Source organism: Diadema antillarum, unplaced genomic scaffold (assembly GCF_040938485.1).
Source record: "Diadema antillarum isolate AM-2024a unplaced genomic scaffold, OU_Dant_1.0 seq00001418_RagTag, whole genome shotgun sequence".
NCBI lineage: Eukaryota > Metazoa > Echinodermata > Echinoidea > Diadematoida > Diadematidae > Diadema > Diadema antillarum.
In genome coordinates, this window is record NW_027272170.1 from 75,464 (window position 1) to 95,772 (window position 20,309).

Below are 20,309 nucleotides of genomic sequence, written 5' to 3' on the forward strand. Positions count from 1 at the left end.
AGACATGTCAGACTCTAATAATATGTCAAATTCAGAAAATCGTAAGTTTTGACCAATTTTGATGCTCTAATTTCAAACTCGATTTTCACGGCTTCGACCGTGCGCGACTTTAGGACCATTTTGTTGTAGCGGGTCACATATCTTTCACACTAACAAATTAATGATGATAAAAGAAAGGATATGTTTAACATTACCTCCGGTTCATAAAATATGAACTGCATTGTCCTATGTATGCTTTTACGTCGGCCTCATGCCAAAAGGGCACTAATAGTGTACAAAGTCTATGCTGTTAAGGCCCTTTTGGCATAAGGCCGACGTTTAGTTTCCTTGATCTTGTGAAAAAAAAGACGCTGCAAACAAACCAACAACTTGTGCTTGCAATTGATTAATTATTTGTGACATAAATTTATAATACCCAATTATTCCACTGAGTGATAGAAGTGCTGGAATAAACCATTCTGGAACAATTTGTTAGCATGGTGATATGTGTACATAGATAGTCTAGGTAATAGCAACAGCACAAGTTAAAAAAAACAAAAACAAAAACAAAAACAAACCTGTATGCTTGATTGTTTGTCTATCTCTTTGAGCATCATTACAGTGACCAGTCAGCAAAGAAACTTTTTTGTTTGTTTTTAAATCCAGGTAACACAAAGTTAAATAGCGTCTTGCATTCAACCTATGCTTGCCTTCACTATTGATGTTTATCAATAGTCACATTATTTGCATCTCTGTCTATCTTCAATATCAATGTTACACAGAGTCCAATATAGCAACACCTGAACTTTGAATGGCGTAGAGTGGAACGTGAAAGAATGGAAGTGGAGAAACATGAGTAAAGCTGTTTAATGACCATTATAAAATGGGTTCAAGAATGTAGCCAATTGGAAGCGCTGAAATGAGTCACGTGTGCGTGCATCAATTTCTCACTAACATGCACGGCCTGACGTCACAATGTTTACACTAGCAGTGCGCACTCAATCAGTTGTTACAAGTGCGTCGTGCACTACTATACGCGCTGTCAATCATGTAAACAACTTCTAGTTCGGGCTGCCGGCCGGCCTTTCTTGTGTGCATAACATGTGTGGCGTACGTATACTCTTATACGTACAGTACTTATATGTCCGGGATTTCCGAGTGCGACGTGCGTAAATGTTTGGGACGAACATCTTCGGACATCTTGACTCTTGAGCGAGTGCTACATGTAGCTGACTGGTATTGACCCACAAAGGTACGTAAAAAATGCTGTTAGTTTTCGACCCATTTTATAACACAAATGATGCACAGGATTACTTTGTGGCGTTAGTGGAGATGCATCTCACTCTCGGGTATTTACAATGTAGTGCAACATACACTCGGCTTCGCCTCAGGCATGTTTCACAATTGTAAATACCCTCGAGTGTGCTACATCTCCACTAACGCACTCTATCCTGTGCATCATTTGTATATCAATTCAACCTACATAATGATGCCATTAAAACCATTTGTCATTTGCCTTCACTGATAGGTAGCACTACATCTTTAATAACATCTACAAATCCATGACCAACTTTCAACATCTCCAACTGGCTTTGTTGGAATGGGCCCAGTAAATATTTGTGGTGGCTTTTACCTTGAGGTCAATACTTTTGAGAAGGTTGCGAAAATCATTTGATTCTAGATGCGAAGACAAGAAGTCGAGCTATGTCCCTGTTATTGATATGGAATGACAAAGGGGCCGAGAGCCAGAAATGTCAGTGACCTTATGGGGCTGAGACAAAATCTTGACATTGGATGCTAGGAGCCGATTCAGCGCTGTATAGATTGACTTATCAGATTCCCACTATGATAAACATCGGTCAGGATCACTGAGCGCTTCTCCCTCCGAGCATAAATATACAGTCGGCAATTAAAATACTTCCTATCATAACACAGAATCCAATCCATAAACTCATCTATCCCTCTTCCATCAGTATGGCAGGAATGAAACAAAGGATGAAGATGGAATGAATGGGTAAATTGGGAAGGGGAGGGGGAGATGGCCAGTGATGGAAAAAGAAAACAAGGGGACATCTCAATTTCAAATGTTTACAGTAGATGCTTCAGATAGAGTTGACATTCCAGTTACAAGCATTCAGATTTCTTTTCATTAATGCCTGAGCAAAGAGTCAATGACAAGCACAATGAACTGTTTAATCGCGGAATGCACAGAAAATGCATGTGATAGCAAGGAGTCAGCAAGATGCTTGGAGCTGGCCATGTAGCAATGATGAGGAAGGTGAACATATCTGATGTTTGTATGTATTTCTGATGCTAGAATCGAATACTTGATGAATAGGGTAAATAGCCCATGTGATGTGATGTATGTATCGGCTGCCTGATCATGCCAGGTGAATTGTCAAAGCAAACAAACATACAACAAATTTAAAACACATTTAACCTTCCTCTCCCCCTAAATACATGTACTTATCTAATTTGTGTACAGATCACATCATTGCAAAATCCGACAGCTCTCCAATGCACACACAAAGTGATAAAAAATTAATCTTTCTACCTTGAATTCTTTGCATTCCTACATGACAGCTCGGAGGTAAATACCTGCTGAGAAGAAAATGAGAGAAAATGAGAGAGAGAGAAGGAGTAAAGGTAAGAAAGAAAGAGAAGTAGAAAAGATGAAGAGCAAAGTAAACCTTGGGCATCTCAATTCAGCATCTCCACCAGATTTTTTTCTCGAGGAAAATCAGATTCTGTTCACGATACCGGTGTTTGATCAATCCGCCTCGCAATCTGCCATACGTGACTGCCATGCTTGGCCCCCGATGACAGGCTAACACTCTCATTCGTTGCCCGGCGTGCCTGCATCAATTGGAAGCAATGGGGGTGACAGGTGGACCCATAAGGCAAGTTAACCCATCGAGGACGAGTCCCGAGTATACTCAGGCGGGTGTCTATGGGAGATGCATGTTGTAGCTAAATCAGCCCTTCCTCAATGGGTTAAGCCTGTCGAGGATTCATCCATCCCATCCTCAGCTTTGACCCCTCCTTCCAATTTCAAATCATGCCTGATAAAGCACACTCCACCATGACTACTCATTTAAGAGAAATGTGCGTACATTCAACCACAGTCTATCTCTGAGATATCTGAATTTTGCAGTTGCATGACATGAAGAGTTTGATGGTAAAATGAGTTAACTCCATTCTTGTGAATTTGAGATATTTGCCTTTATAGGTGCTAAACAATAAAGAAGATGATGAGAAAATATGGCATATCTTTTACAATAACTACACGAATATTCACTGTTATCATCACTATTAACAAGTGAGGCATTACTGGAAAGGTTTTATCTTGCTCTGTCTGATGATGTACATATTCTAAATTCTTTAAAATGGCACTTAAATTATTTTGCGATCACACTCTTCACATATATTTCATTCATTCATTCATTCATTCATTCATTCATTCATTCATTCACTCACTCATTCACTCATTCACTCGTCTATTCCATTCCACAGAAGATTACAGAGCTTTTGTTTCATTGAGTAAGACAATGAGTTTATACGGCAAATCATGACAAAAATATCGCAGAATTTACAATTACTTCTCCAATGTCACACATAAGCCCATAACTGGTCTGAGTTTCATTATGCATGGGGCATGACTTTTCAATAATATCAGCATGAACAAAAATCAGATTAAGTGTGTGTATCTCAATGTACTTGGCCAAAATGAGCTACAGGATCTGATTTCTGAATCTAATATATGCAATTTATTCATGTGTAATAAACCTCATACCACTTTTGTTTAGTGTCATGAAAAAGACTAAAAGAGAAGGAAATTAGAGAGTGATTGTTAAAATAGAATGTGCTCTTATGTTAAGAACCACAATGCTATTTCTACTTGTCTGAACACTATTTCACAGATAACTGAAGATTAAGTTGAACTAGTATAAGGGAGAAGAGACAGTAAATTTGACCTCCATTTAAGAGTTCAAAAGCACAAAAACATGCACAAAGAGATTCTTGTTTCAAATGCAAGGAGTAATAATGTGATATAATGTTTTACTCTTTTGAGGTGAGATAGATTTTATCTAATACATCTGAGCAATATTTACACTCCACAGCTGTGATTTAGCAATCAGATCACCAATGAATCATATAAATTCAAGTTGCCACAGCAAAGTTTAGAGTTTATTTGACACAAAAAATAAAGTGACCACTATCAATAGCTATATTGAGAGTTCTGTCACAAGAATCAACTGAAAATAAGTATAATCAATGTCATAGGTATACAAATTATTTTGTTAATTGTAGCCAAACAAAGAATACTCTGCTCTAATTGTTGGGCAGGGTAGACAACAGTTAACTATACCAAAGATGTCTTTTTCTTCCTATATAGTATTTCTACGATCTTTCTGGTGGAATGAGGGAGCGCGAGAGATCAAAATGCCCGTTGCATATGCTTCAGATCTCAATGTATGCAGATATGTCATGTCCTCGTCACATTCGGCAGGCAGTGCAAATATCAAATTTCCTGACCATCTCCGCTTCCATCAGATGAGCATCGCTCACGATGGTGCCGGTATACCACTTTCAATTCCTCTTGCTCTCCCCCAGCCCCCCCCCCCCCCCCCCTCCCTTCTCTCTCTCTTTCTCATCTCCTTTGGAGCTCACTCAATTCGGCTCTCATCTTTACAATGAGATGGAGAACAGGTAGATTGGAATTTAGAGGCATGATCGTGGTGAGAGGCGGGGTAGGGTAGCAGATAAATTACTCCTCTCTCGGTAGATCTCTCCCGGCTTTATGTGAAACCGGAGAGCCCCTCCTGACAACATCAAAAATGTTTCTTAATTTATTGTGTTTAGATGTAAATATATGCAGGTCACTTTACAGTAGCATGAAACCATAAAACCTTGTTTTTGTACAATATCTATACGCATATTTGTATCATGTATTAAACAATTTCTAGAACTGATGTAGGATTCCATGTTGTGATCATTTCATGACCACAGTGCTTTCCGTCGTGTATACTCCATTGCTGCAATAAATCCTGCAATCAATTCCTTGTCATAAATCAAGTAAAAGGCATGATGAACATTCTGTATGTCAGGCAATAAACACCACCTCTCAGATTCATGCCTACCAGAGGGGCATATTTTGAGGAAGTTTGGTTGTTGTATGAAGGAGTTGAACAGGGAATGATGATCGAAAGGTATGGAGTTTATACCTGTGTGCATGTTTTGATGACAGCATTGGGGGTAAAAAGACCAGTGCTGGAGTGAGTGAGTAGTGTTTTAGGGCATCCCCCATTTGCATAATTGGATGCAGCAATCTCAGCGAGAGTGACAGGTGCAGAGGAGTGCCTGTCATCCTGGCTGTCATCCATGGGTGGAGGAGGATGAGAGGATGTCGGCATGGCAATGTGTGAAGAAAGACTCAACCATCTCCCACCCCCATCCCCACTTCTCCCTGCCTCAGCTAGTTTTACGTCAAGCATCTTTAACTCTTTATGTGCCACATTCGCATGCCCAACTCAGTTGACCATGTGCCAAGTTCACATATTCTCAAATGCTCAAATGCACACATCTGCCCAAACCGATTGATAAATCACCAAATGCCATAGTACAATGAAAGCGTTTCTTGCGATTCCATTCCTGTCACATGTAGCTTGCATTTTTTGTTTTGATTGACTATCAAGTAGTATTAGCTACTAGATTTGTGAGTAAATTTTCAGTTCTCTTACTGTTTTGTTTGCATCTAGAATAATGTCGCTAATGGTTATGTGACAGAAAAGCAGTGATAGATTTGCCATACAATTTACATCAAAGCAAAGTTTCGCATTTTCTCTATGATGTTGTTTATTACATGTCCAAGGTAACAAAAATCTATAAGCATTACATAGATCTGAAAAACAGAATGTTTTCTCAAAGCATGACTATGTTGCTGTCTCAGAATAATGTGGCACGCAGGGGGTTTTCACCACAGCACATAAACAGTTAATTCATTTAGGTGTTTACCTCTACTTCCTGCTACATTGACTTACAGTGATCCACATTGTGATTGCAACTTTCATTTGGCAAACCCTTTGAGGATGAAGACAGAATATAATTTTGTACTCCAGAAAAATCAAAGGTCAGAGAAAGACATACAAACGTAAATGACATACCTTTCATAAAAGCATTTGTTAGAAGACATTGCACTAAATCCCATCTGTATTTCCTCCTCATCAAAAACAAAACAGATAACTGGATAGTTAAGATGACTTCATAAACTCTCAAAATGTGTGGGTTTGTGTTTTTTTTTTGTACAGACTTCATTGAAATTTCAGTTACAAATATCACTCATTTTTAACTTCTAAGCTCAAATTTGATTGCACTGATTTAAGCCCACAATGAATAATGTGGCAGTGATTTTTTTTTCTACTCAGTAATCCAAAGCATCAAAGAAATCATTATTAATGTAACAAAAATATAGGAATTATGCAAGCAAACAAGCTTAAAGACTCAATTAATGTCCATGGTAATCCTACATTACAAGACAAAAAAAAAATTGATTTCATGAGTGAAATCTGTGAACTGAATATGTGGAAGAAGGAAAGAGAAGGAGAAGATGCAAAGATGACGTATAATAGAACAGATAAAAATATCAAATGGGGAAAAATATGCATTCCAGATTTCTCATGCTGGGGGTCAGACTCTTCTGTGTATATAATTGTATAGCGTATTACGTAGCTATCACCCGACTTGAATTTAGGCTACACTCCATGGCAACACGTCCCCCCGCGTGGTTTGCTCCTCGTTCAATTTCGATTTTCGGCGATCCCGGTTTGGTTCCAGCCCCCATGACAAATTGACACAGTGGGAAGCCCAATTACAGGGGTGGAACAGGGCAGGGGGAAGAGGGAGGCAGAGCAGCAGCACACTGGAATGACACGCAAATATTCTAGCCAGCAAAAGCTGTGCCGAGTGAAGAGAAAGAGAGGGAAGATCTTGCTGTGAGGAGAGAAAGAGATGCAGAAGGACGTATATAAAACCACCCAGGATAGTCACTCAGTTTTGCATTATCCAGGATTCCAAAGGAAGGAGTCAGAATCGTTATACCAGCCTTCAAGTTTTTCGTCCAGAGTCAAGTGGATCAATCATTATTACTATACGCAGTATATACTTTCGTACCATATAACCTCATAGGTTTCCTTCATGTTTCTCTCTCTTTCTCTTTCTCTGCTCTTTTACATATTTTCAATATCAGCATAATGACCATTAATGTACAATTTTTACAGAATATTTTTGTGAGATGTGTTTTGTGCATGTTATGTATTTTCTATAACCAGGAAGTATGGATTACCGTTTTAGAAACATGAAAATAAACTGAACTGAAAACTGAACTTGAGACTTATCATCAGACATTACCAGGTTAAAGGTTACAGAAATACGAGAAAACACATACAAGTAGAACTACTGAGGAGACTGTGGTCGCTGTTTTTCTGGCTGGTATTTTTCAATTTGAAAGTATGGCAATCTTCTTCTTTTTTCTTTTTTTTTTGCATTTCCTGAAAAAAACTTATTCTTTCTATATATTCTCTGTTCATGATGAGCAAGGGAATTCATATTCTCTTGTACCCTCTGGCTAGGACCAAAAAAATCTCATTTATGTCAATTTTGAAAGTATGAAATTGTCATCTTTGTTACAAAATAAGAAACAAATTTGTACTAAGGCTAGCAAGAGTACTGTCAAAAGGAAGCGAGCTAGTCCAAGATTTAATCAGGGTGATATTAGCTTTGTTTACTAACACTCAAGAGCTTAGTACAAACCTGACTGCTAGATTTTGCTCTATCTGTGTATCCTATACTGTACTTTAATAACTTGTCTTTTATTTCATTCATTTCATTGCAAACTTATCAACCTTCTCATCTTTGGATTACACTGTTTCTGTAATAATGAAAGAAAAATGCCAGATTTATGTGCCATGTATCTTTCTTTTTTTTCATTACATGTTAGTTTTGCTAATTTTCTTTTAAAAACACACTAATTGCTACACACCATAATATTTCCAGTGATGTCTTACCGCTTTAATGGTGAAGTAGGCCACTGAAATTGCCATGTTATATTCACACACTTGATACCATACAATAAGCAAATCCAGCACCAGTCAAACTTATTGAGGGATGTATTCCCCATTCCCACCTCCCCCCCCCCCTTAAAACAGGAAATAGTCTTTTAGATACTCTACTTCCCCCTATCACTCATAGAAATATAAACGACAAAGTTATTTTCTAGACACTGTAATCACTCTTACATGTGAAGTCTCTATCCATCAGCATACCTTAGGAAAATATGCAATCAGTTATGGTCCAATTCACATTCAGTGGTCATTAAACTTTAGTCCAGTTTCATTCTTGCACACTTCAAATGAGTCATTTCTTTACACAGGCTGCAATAAGTTTCCTTTGAAAATATCAAACAATTTTGATACAAGTCTTCAAGATCTCAATAATAGGAATGACACATTACAGCCTCAATAGAAAGAGAGAGAGAGAGAGAATCAATTTGGTAATCAACATTCACTAGTCACATATGAAGAGAGAGAGAAAAAACAAGCAAACAACAGATTGATAACAGGCATGCAGTCAATACTCTACCAGTCCCACATACTGTCATCTGTGTTGTTGTTGTTGTTGTTGTTGTTGTTGTTGTTTTGTTTTGTTTTGTTTGTTTTTTTTTTTTGGGGGGGGGGGTAGTTGGGGTGCCTTTACACGATGGTAATGAGCCCATCTCTATAATTCCATCCATAGTCTGTAAGTCCATGCAATAAAGACATTACCAGGAGTTGTGCATATAAATTGATTAACAGCAACCTGTTACAATTCCACTGTTTCCTAGAGAGATAAACTTTTACTCTTGTAGTAGTATGGGAGGGGGAAGAGAAGTATCAAATTGTAACTTTTCCGCGATGGTAGGGCAATACCGGGTCTAATTGCAGTGAGAGACATACTGCTGTTGGGAGCTAATTGTCAGGTAAACATGACAAATGCCTGCGTCCACATCAAAGGATTACTAGCCAGCGGTTTTTTTAGTTTGCTTGCTATAATTGCAGAGGAGGAGCGATACTTTGAAATGAGATATTTCTTCACACCTTCCTGCTACACTTCCAGTCAGGGCATAGTCTTCTGTATCAAGGAGGGAATTGCTGCACACCATAAGATTAACAACCACTACTCAGTTGAAGCACTGGCTTAAAATGATCTCAGTTATAAAGATGAATAAGTTTTTATGTTTTTTGAATTGAGTTGAATTGATTCATGATTATTATATTCCAACAATAGCACCCATACAGTTGCTTTTGACTGTACTGACTCATGCAGATACATAATTTCTCTGGTCTTTTTAGTAAGAATGTCTGGCAAGACATTATGTGCAATTAGTGCAATTTTGGGTTTGTTTGTTGTTGTTGTTGTTTTTTTTTTTGCAAGATGCTATGCTTTAGTGTGGGTGTGCTAAGAAAATGAAACAGAATATTGTTTAAATGATCTTAGTGAAATACACCTGTTTAGGTATGTAGCATATGATAATAATTAATATGCAAAAGAAGACATGCTTTCTAACTACAGTAGGCAGATTGTATTTGCATCAATATCAGTATGTCTTCATATGAGACAAATTTAATAGCAATTTTAAAAAAAGTTTCAAAGCATTTGCACCAATGGAAACTTAGTGAGTGCTCATAATGTTCATGTAAGTGAAGGCATATTTGGCTGTATATGACTGGAGGAGGAGACAAACAAACACAAACAGACACACACACACAAACATACACATGAAGCCTTCTTTTCTTAGTAATTACTGCACAGCTTCCATCAAGAATTTTATAGTCACCTTCAGCAAACACTGAGCTTATCTTCCACAAAATACCTTAAGCAATCAGCTTCTAGTACAGGACCTTGATAACTGCTATCAGGGCCTGTGACTGAGTCTAAGCATTGATGTCACATTCTTTCCTTTGATTGGTCAGGAGTATTTCCCATTGTTAGGCCCCATCCACAACATGTCTCTGGCAAAGGCAAACAATTTGACCCCCCCCCCCCCCCACCCACCCATCTCAATCCTCTTCTTTGTTAACGAGGAAAAGGTCATTATCAGCCAATTACATAAAGCTGATGGCTTCCATTGTGCACCTTGGTGGTCCTCCAAAGTGGTAGTTTACAAACATGGTGGGTACAATGGGCCAGCTCAATAGGGAACTGACTCACTCAAATTAGCTGCCCCTTACAGTTTGGTGTTACTGGAATACAATTCTTCTTGGTAAACACTTATCCCCTTCCTCTGCAGCAGCTGGTTTATTTTGTTACTAATAGCCACAAAGGAAAGTCATTATTTGTGTGAGAAGAAGTAGCCAACTGTGATTTCTTTTTTAAAGTTAATGGTTTCAGCATCACACAAGTTGGCACTACAGTCACACAAGGAAGTTATTTTCTATACAGTATGTGACAGCTTGAACAAAATCAATTTACACATGTGACTTCACTCTGAGGAATTCAACTGTGGTATAGTGACTCCATTTCCTCACATTTCCTCGTGATTTAGTTATTTCTTAACCCGTTGAGGACAGTTTGGTTTTGCTACAACATGCATTTCCCATAGATGCTTGCACAAGTATACTCAGGACTCATCCTAAATGGGTTAATTGACATTTGGACATGCCGAAAATTTCAGGATGCTGTTGTTTTTCTTTTGTTTGTTACTAATGACAGGAAAACAATATGGAAGAGATGCAGAAGAAGACTTATTCACAAACACATGAAGCTTTCATATGAAATAATTTCTAGCTACATGTGCAAAACACATGAAATGATGACAGACACACATTTCTAGATAAGTACCCTCATAATAAATAAAAATGAATGCTTTACTTTTCATCATCATTTTCACATTCTCCACAAGAAACCATTCATTTGAGGTATATATCATTTACACTATAGTTATCAATGAATCATCCATTTGTTCATATGGAATAAAATCAATGAAGAAGAAGTTAGGCATTGCTTATTGGTCTGTGTGTCTGACAACTGAATTCTGAGTAACACAAGTTGGTTCGAGGGTTAGCAAACATGTTCATGTTTGGACAAAATGCCCACAGCATCAGATGGAGGGCTCGACATTGGTGGTGGTCTGATGGCCTGATTATGCAGCTTAAATTCAAAATGAATCTCTATATTTTCTATTATTTCAGGACACTACATTTCTTTTTTGGGGGCCACCGAAATTTCAAATTCAAAGATTTCAGTGGCCCATCACAGGCCACCGCAGAAGAAAGTTAGTGTAGAGCCCTGTTATAATATACATATTAATATACATATTATGTATCAAAGCATTGGCATCATAGCAACATCACACATATAAAACATTGTCTTTTTAATCACACCTTTGCCCTAGTCGAGCCCAGATATTAGATGGTAAGTCTTTTCGTGATCATTAATCTACTTCTACAAGAGGTACACATGTGACGTCATTAACTTCATCTCTGAAGAATTTTCACATCACATTTCTGCTTTAGTCAGAAGTGGATAGAAAACTTATAGAAACAAGTAAAACTTCATCCAGCTACCCCCCCCCCCCCCCACCCCCGGAAAAAGTAAGTAAACATCAATTTGATGTTTAATCTTTAAAATCTAAACATGGATGCATTGAACGTAAGGATATTATGCCTGTATTTTATGTTACATCATCAGCTGACATGAACTAAACATGAGAAGAAGATAACGGGGTAAAGAAACAGCAAAAATGCTTTGCAGCATTCTGCTAAATGTAAAATATTTGATAGTGATTTCTCACTTAACCCTCTGCGAAGCAGCACCCCAAAATGGCACTGGCATTCTTTACAACCAGGTTGGCAGGTTCAACAGCTTTCCATGTCAAAATCATGGCAGAACATGAATTTATCTCGTCCGCTGCGCAGTCTCTCTTAACCAAAATTGGCAATATATTTGTCCACACACGTGAGTCATACGCATCAACGGAGAGAATTCCACAAAATACTTCTGACAGGGACCCCATCGCAACACTCCTGCTTCACGTCCGCAGAATTTACTCACTCCATTTGTCCAAATGATACACTCAGAGAATGCATTTATCAAAATATGGAGGTTGGATTAAAGGAAAGATGCATTTATTGAACTCTTATTGTGTGGCAGAGATATTTTTTTCTATTTTGTAGTTATAAGCTTGACCTCTGGTATGTTTCCTACTGTACACCCAGTCAAAGTAATGGAATGGTTGCTGGTGAGTGATACACAGGCAATTTTACCCTTCCTGTTTATTATATGGCCCAGTAAAATTTTGACCCTATCTCCCCCCCCCTCCCCCCCTCCCCCCCCCCTCCCCCCCCCCCAAAAAAAAAAGAAGGGATTTCAGAGAAATTAACATGTCGGTGAGCACGTTGGTGGAACAACTTTTGATGCAAAAACAGGGCCCTGTTTCATAAAACCCTTACCGCTGGACTTACCGCTCCTTTCTAGCGGTAAGTCTTCAAATTAGCGGTAAATGTTATAATCCTTGATGCTGATTGGCTGTGACGCCTAATTTTACTGGTAGTTACCATTGAAATTCAATGGTAAGTTTTATGCAACGGGCCCCAGGACTACCTCAACTAACCTGAACATCCAGTTATATAACCAATACTATTCTTTAGTGATCCCAGAACTTTAAAGATTTAACTTTCAAGTTTACCTGCCCTGTATACTGGACTTTCACTTTAAACCAGAAAGGTCAATGTGCGTGTGAACCCTCAAGAGGTTGCGTGCTCCCCTCTAGGAGCCCTACCTGACAAATTGGAAGAAAGCCGAGTCAGGAGGAGTTCGGCTCTTCCGGACATCTCAAGCCTAAGAAGCATCAGTCTGCCGCTTTGAGTCATGTAAATGACATTCCCGGGAAGCCTTGCCCACTGATAAGGAATGACACAACATGAAACAAAGACCACACTGAATATACTTGCAGCATTGAAATCAAGGGGTTTTACGACAAGTATGCTGTAAGGGTTTTCACTTTTACCACAGAATAATTCATCTGTAATCCAGTTTCTGAACTATTTCTCAATACATGATTAGATTTGCAGTACATTAAAACATTGAAATGAGATGTATTCTGGAGTTCAAACGATTCATATTACCAACAAGCATTCAGAATCAAGAAGAAATCTTATCGGAGAGCATACTGTAAAACAAGGAATGTTCACAAGCATTTTAATTTTGCAAATTTTGCGAGAGCCAAGATTCACGAAGTTAAAATGCACATGAAAGTTCTTGTATGCATTGTATGCCAGTGGAAATTCATGAAAATTTCATGCCGCGAAAAAGGCCAGCAGCTTCAATTGGAGAAAATTTCATGTCGCGAAAATATCTTGTTTTCAGTGTCCAACATACAGGAGGCCAAATAGGATTTGAAGCGCGTGTTGGGAGGCAGGTACATTACTCAAGTAAGCGTTAAGACTAAAAAAAAAAAAAGAATTTGCTATGATAGCATGAAGTGTGTTTCTTGACACATTTGCAAGAAGTTTTAGTCAGCCGGAAAGGGCTACATGACATCCTGGGCTAACAGTTTTAGACAGCACCCATACAAATACATATATTGATTCATGCATGATTGATTTCACACAGAAGAGATGGCTTTCTGGATTTCTCTCTTATCTGACCATTATCGTAGGTAAAATTACAATTTTTAAGAAGAAGTTGCTTTACATCTCATTAATACTATCCATTTGTGGAACAACTCACATAGAACTGAATACATCACACACATTTATTTGAAACATGCTAGCTACAAATTCAGAAAATCACATACTATGATGCATCTTCATAGTGTAGCAATTTTAAGTTATGACAAGAAATCTATTTTGATATTGGCGAACCACAAGGAATAAAGAACAGGACTTCTGCTCCACCCCCCCCCCCAAAAAAAAAAGGCAGGCACATGAAAATCATCTCTCCTATTTTGGCAAAAACCAACTCAAGCTTCCATACAGAATTTTGAATCTCGACAAAATGAAACACAAGGCCGAAAAGATTTTGCCAGACAGGTGTATTCTGGACGAAGGTCGGATAAAACCTGTCGTGATGCATTATGTATGTCATCCATCATTTCTTGCAAAACAACTTCATCTTTTTGAAGAGTCGATGGTGCTGACGGAAACAGCTGAACATTGAATGCGACTGTTTCTGGGAAGGTCTAAAAGTGCAAGAGGGTGAGGTATTCCTTGAACGAAAACCAATATATTGGTTGTGTACCAATGAATGAATAGATGAAAAATAAATATACACACATATGGACCTACATAACGCCCCATCTCCATTCATACACAAATCATATATATGCCATAGTTAATGTTTTGTGTAATATATATACATATATATATATATATATATATATATATATATATATATATGTATATATATATATATGTATATGTATATGTATGTATATATATATATATATATATATATATATATATATATACATTTAAAGATACTCATACAATGCCTTATGTAGCTTGCCAATAGTTGCTAAAAAGCAGTCTTCGCCAACCATGACTGGATATCAATGAACTAACTTCCACTAATTTTATTCATTATCCCCATCCACCAGTCCTGCTTGTACAGTAAATGCATTTCCATCAACTGATTTGTCCCAATGCATTAAAAAATATGTCAAAGTGAGAAGCTGCAAGGGATTATGATCTCTATTGTTTGGTTTTGTGTATGTGTGTGTGTGTGTGTGTGTGTGTATGTGTGTTTCCTTGCATTAATCAACTTACTACGCATTGCCCACTGTCACAAGCCAGTCAGCATGGTCAAAATGTACAGACTTGGGGCCTATACAGATTAATTATTTTTAATAGGTAAATGAAATATTCAAAAGATAACCAAGTAAACAATGCATTAGAACTTCTTTAACATATGAAATCTGTGGTAGTGAGTGAACACTGCATTTTGGGGGCCAAATCTTGCTGATACCATGGAAACAGAAGAGTGTGTCTGTTCTTTCCTCACTCCTGTGCTCCTTGCCCCCAATTAGATTTATACTGGCTAAGCACTTCTTGAAAATGTTATCAGTGAAGTGTTTGGAGGCTGTCATGTCTTACTCATGTCTGTTATTATTGGATTGATGTGGTACTGGCAGAGGGATACTTCACACTCGTTACTTTTCTCACACAAGCATGCACCCCAAACATTTCCTGAAAAAAAAAATCTGAAGTGGCATTATCACTAATCAAAGCTATGTGATTTCAGCAATATGAGATTATTTAAGTATCTGTTACTGTATGACATACACTATCACCCTCATTAATGTTACGGTGACGTTTGTAGAGTTATGGAACCAAAATATTCAGCTTTGTTTGTAGTACTGTGTTTGATCAAACACACACACACACACGCACAATGATAAAGAGTGACTACATATGGGATGACCGAAGGGAGTTTGAGTGAAAGAATGGTGGGAGAAAGGAATAAAAATATATTTGGTTTATAAAATGCTCCATTCTGAAAATTACTGTACAAAGATTAATGTTTGAATCATGGCATTAAGTGAAAACAATTCAAAATCCATATATTCCACTTGTTCTTGAATATCACTGTTTGGTGCTTATGCTTCACACATTCCCAATGTTGTTTTTCAAACTTTAATTGAAAGAATGTAGAGAAAATAATGACTAGAAATGAATATCCAATTTGCAAATTGTGACTTTAGCAATGGATGAATTGACATTTTTGGTCCATGCACCTTGTACAAAATATTAGGAACAAATTCATCGAGAGGTCAAGTAGGCCTACTGCATTTTTCTGCTTTCACAGCTAAAATCTAAGAAAATCCACATTTATCAGTCATATTTTATGTTTTTTCATTTAATGAAATACAACTGATTTTAAATGAAACAAACCCATATCAAAGGAACTTTGATGAATTTTTAGGAGCAGAATGACAGCATTCAGACATTGAAGAATTAATGCAGGAAATAACATTGCAAACATTAACAGGAAACCAAACTCTTTAATTTTGTTCAATAAGGAATAAAACTGAGTTCAGGTCTTTATACTTGTATCAATTGTGTGAGTCAGAGTTTATATGAATGTGACTAAGCCATCACCAATATTATGATAGAAAGTGTCATAAAATGATTATTAATAAATTTATATGTTGTAATGTAGATTAAAGATAAACAAGTTGATATAAAACAAAATGGACTCAATAGGAAATGAATACTGACATAATTATACGCACGTGAAATGAGATTGACTGTTCAATACATTCATAAGAATATAGTGTTAGTCATAGTTGAGTCAGTGAGTGCACTAACTTCTCCTTACTACCTGTAAACTGTTGTGTATTAAGTCAATGGTTTCAAAGTGCCTGTTGTAGTGAAGATTTGTCAAATGTCAGAGGAGAAACTGTTTACAATGGGTCCAGCTTTTGGACAAGGTTCTAATGTTTGATGCCCTATTTGTGGCTTTGCAATCCTGAGTTTTCACCATTCAGAGTAATAACTTTTCTTCTCTGTGAATTCAGAGAGAGTAACTGAACTGTGCCTATTCATCTTTTCCATCAAACTGCAATAAGATCATTCATGTGGAAGAAAATCATGTTTTATGACATCAAAGGCCTTGGAGGGGTGCAAGGAATGTGCCAATGGCCGTGTGAATGGTTGTCCACTGAGAATTTGACTAAATTGGCTCTTAACGAAAGATATGTGAAACTTGAAGTCAGGTTCTCCCTACTATCCCCATATCTTATTACAATTTTCATTTCATGTTTGCCCTGAGTTTTACAACAATTTCACCAACAGTTCATGTGCAATCACGTAAGGATTACCTAAACTATGTTGTCTGATAAAAATCTTGATATTGTGACTAGTAAAGTTGATTTGTATGGTAGGATATTAGCATTATACATTGTATCCCATAATAGGTCACCTAGTACCTCATCAGTCCTGGGTGCTTTCTACTCTGTGAGTTGGACTACAACCATGGTATTTACAATGACCACTGCCCATCTTCCAATGTTTCAATCATGCACGGTTAGGAATATATACGAACATACAATATTGGAAAATAGTAGATCTCCGGTTCAGCTGAATTTATTGTGAAAACTCAATGATGACAAACTTTATCATAATGTCTGTACAAGTACGTATGTGATAAGAAGAATATTTTTTTGAAAAATTATGCTGCACATATATCGAAATAAGGTGTTAAAATGTAAAATTATCAGAATTAAAGAGGCCTCTTCAGGAAGGGAAAGTTAGGGAGTGAACTTACACTCATACCTGATGCAGGCTTGTTTCTGGAGCAGTAGGCCTACAACAGAGACGTCAAGAACATTGAGAGCGATGTGGATGAGGTCATTGGTAGTAGAAGGCAAAGTGTATCCACGAGGCTGTCATAATCCAATAGAGTATCTATAGGAGGAGGAGATGTAGCATCCATGGAATGAGATTTGGACCCAAGATTGGTGAAGCACAGTGGACTCCCATTATAATGAAGTCCTCGGGACCAGCAGTTTTCTTTCATTATATCGAAATTTCATTATAACCAAACAGATAGATAATGAAAAAAAAAAACAGAGAGCGGATAATGTTGCAGTCTGAATTTTAACTTTGTCGTATTGTAAACCGGAATTTCGTTATGACCGTGTTCATTATAGTGGGAGTGCACTGTACAGAGACACCAGAAAATGTTGAACATTTCATCAACATCTCTCACATGTAGGCCTACAAATATGGTGTACCATGCTGCAATATAAGAAGCAGTTGGAAAGTATTGGCTTTTATTCTTTTATCTTTCATGGTATTTTGATATTTATTCCTGAACTGTTTTCACAAATACATGTGATGGACAATACCAAAATACACTGTCCTCAGGATTCAGGATACATATTGTTTCCTTTTGTAGCAAAATGTTACTGCCATTCAATAAATCTAACCTACACAGAAAATGAGGGGAAAAACAACAACCTGCCAATGCCAAAGGAGCCCACACAGAGCCAAATGACTTTGGTTTAGCACACAGTGGAATTGTCTAGAGCGTACTGCAACTGAGGTTGATTTACCATTTATCATCACAAGAATATAATATCCTCTTTATTCAAACAGTTAAAGAGACAAGGGGGTAATTTAAGGTGCATAATTGCAATAGGGCCTAAGCAATGGACAATAATGTTTTGGAAAGTGCCCTGATGACTTTGACTTTTCTACTCAGAGATCACAAGAGATACAAAAATAAGAACTGCTCAGAAGCATTAAACATGCTTGTCATCTTTGCTAAGAAAACATCCAGCAACACTGTTGCCCATACCACTTTATCAACAAGACAAATACCTAAATTTATCGTCTTATCCTTCCACCACATGGAATCTGTAACCAGTATGTGTAACTATATAGTTTGTTTCTGTTTTTTTTTTTTTTTGGGGGGGGGGGGGGGGAGGGTGGGGGTATACATTTTACTGGTCTAAATAATTGAATATACAATAAATTGAATGATGAACTCAGCACAAATTTTGAATTATGATCTGTATTTTAACAAATGTCTTACTTTTCAAGAACAACTTCACCACTCTTGCACATCTGCATGTACATCCAAAATTCTCTTTAGTGTTTACTCATGGCATTTTCCAAGTTTTCCATGTGGTGATTCAAATTTTGTTTGTCAAAAGGATTATGACTTGAATAGAAATAAACACATTAAAATGCTCAAAAAAGAACAAAGACAATCAGAGATAATAAAGCCAGTTTCTTTCCAGATAAATTTTTGCTTCCCATGGAATTATAGGCAAGTAACCTTTAACACAACCTCCATTTCATCATGTCCACAGCTTGCTTGGGAAAATGTGACCCGCTACAACAAAATGATCCTAAAGTTGGGGGAGGTCGATTATTTGAAAATTGCATGATATAATCCCCTAATCTTTCTGCTTTAAATTGATATATAACACATTTTATAGAAATAATCGGCTGCGGAGATATCGATGTTTAAAAGAGAGCATGTCGAGACGTCTGGAAAATCACTGTTTCGAGAAAAGCGCCCTAAAAGTCTTCCTTTCGACACAATCGTGATCAAGGGACACGCAAGTCAGTTTTCACCTCTGGACAATAGAAGGTGAGCCCTAGCAACCCCCGAAGAGTTCATTCAAGCACATCAGCGTCGGCGGTCTCCTCACCAACCAATCAGTGACCAGGATGTGAGAAGCGGCTGAGCATAGCGCACCCCGCCCGCACGCACCAGTCCACTGGGCAGTGTGCGAGCAAATATCAATTTGAGCTGAAGTTGTTGTTGCTGTTGCTGCTGTTTGTGATACCTTATAAGATTTGGTTCCATTTGTCAATGAAGATCCCTAGATGATGAATATCATTCACTGTGCACTTACCCTACAAAGTACACAAAAGGATACCAGTATCTGTGATGACATGGACATTAAGTGCGGTAACATGACACTGAGGTGCCACAATTCTAAAGAGGCAGGTACCTCTTGAGTATCAGTGTTGGGGTCATATTTGATTTCAACAACATTTGCTTTCAAAAAAAAAAAAAATCACATGTACACACATGCCCTGTGATTTTGATGTATGCACCAATGGGGCAAAGAAAAACAGTTAATTTTTTCAGACTTGACTGATAAAATTTTGTTTGAGGTAGCTTATATATAGCTTATGCTGTTTATCATTGTCATACCATCATCAAACCAGATCACAGTAAACTAAAAAACAAACAAACAAAAAAGACATCAACATGTTTTAGAAATGCATGCTTGTAAAAGCATCTACATGTAGTAGGCCTGTGTATCTTGGGCCAGCAGAATTAGTTTGTCTGTTTCTTCATTTTTTCTACAGACATTAGATAGATAGGCTTGCATTAAAAGTGATGTATGCACTTTATTCGCAGACACCTTTGTGTCTTTTTTTGTTTCCTATATCATCATGAAGTGGAGAATAGGTCTACACCAGACCAAGAACAGAAATGCACTCAAGTTTTGACCCCTCCTTCCCAGTATTTGTTGCACTTTTGTTAAGAGAGAAGCTGAGTTGTTGTTGTTGTTGTTGTTGCTGTTGTTGTTGTTTTGTCTTCTGTGGATATCTCAAATTTAGCTATTATTTCCTTATTGCATGTAATTGAGGTCCAACACCTTTGTTAAATGGAATGCAGATCACTAGAATATGCATCAAGAAATTTGTTGACACAATGTTGCAAGACTGAGCGAATCTAAAGTCAGCATGAATCATCATTGCTGGTACACAGATGGACAACTAGATTATCTTAATAGAGCTACAAGTTAGTAAGATATGCTAGAGGTT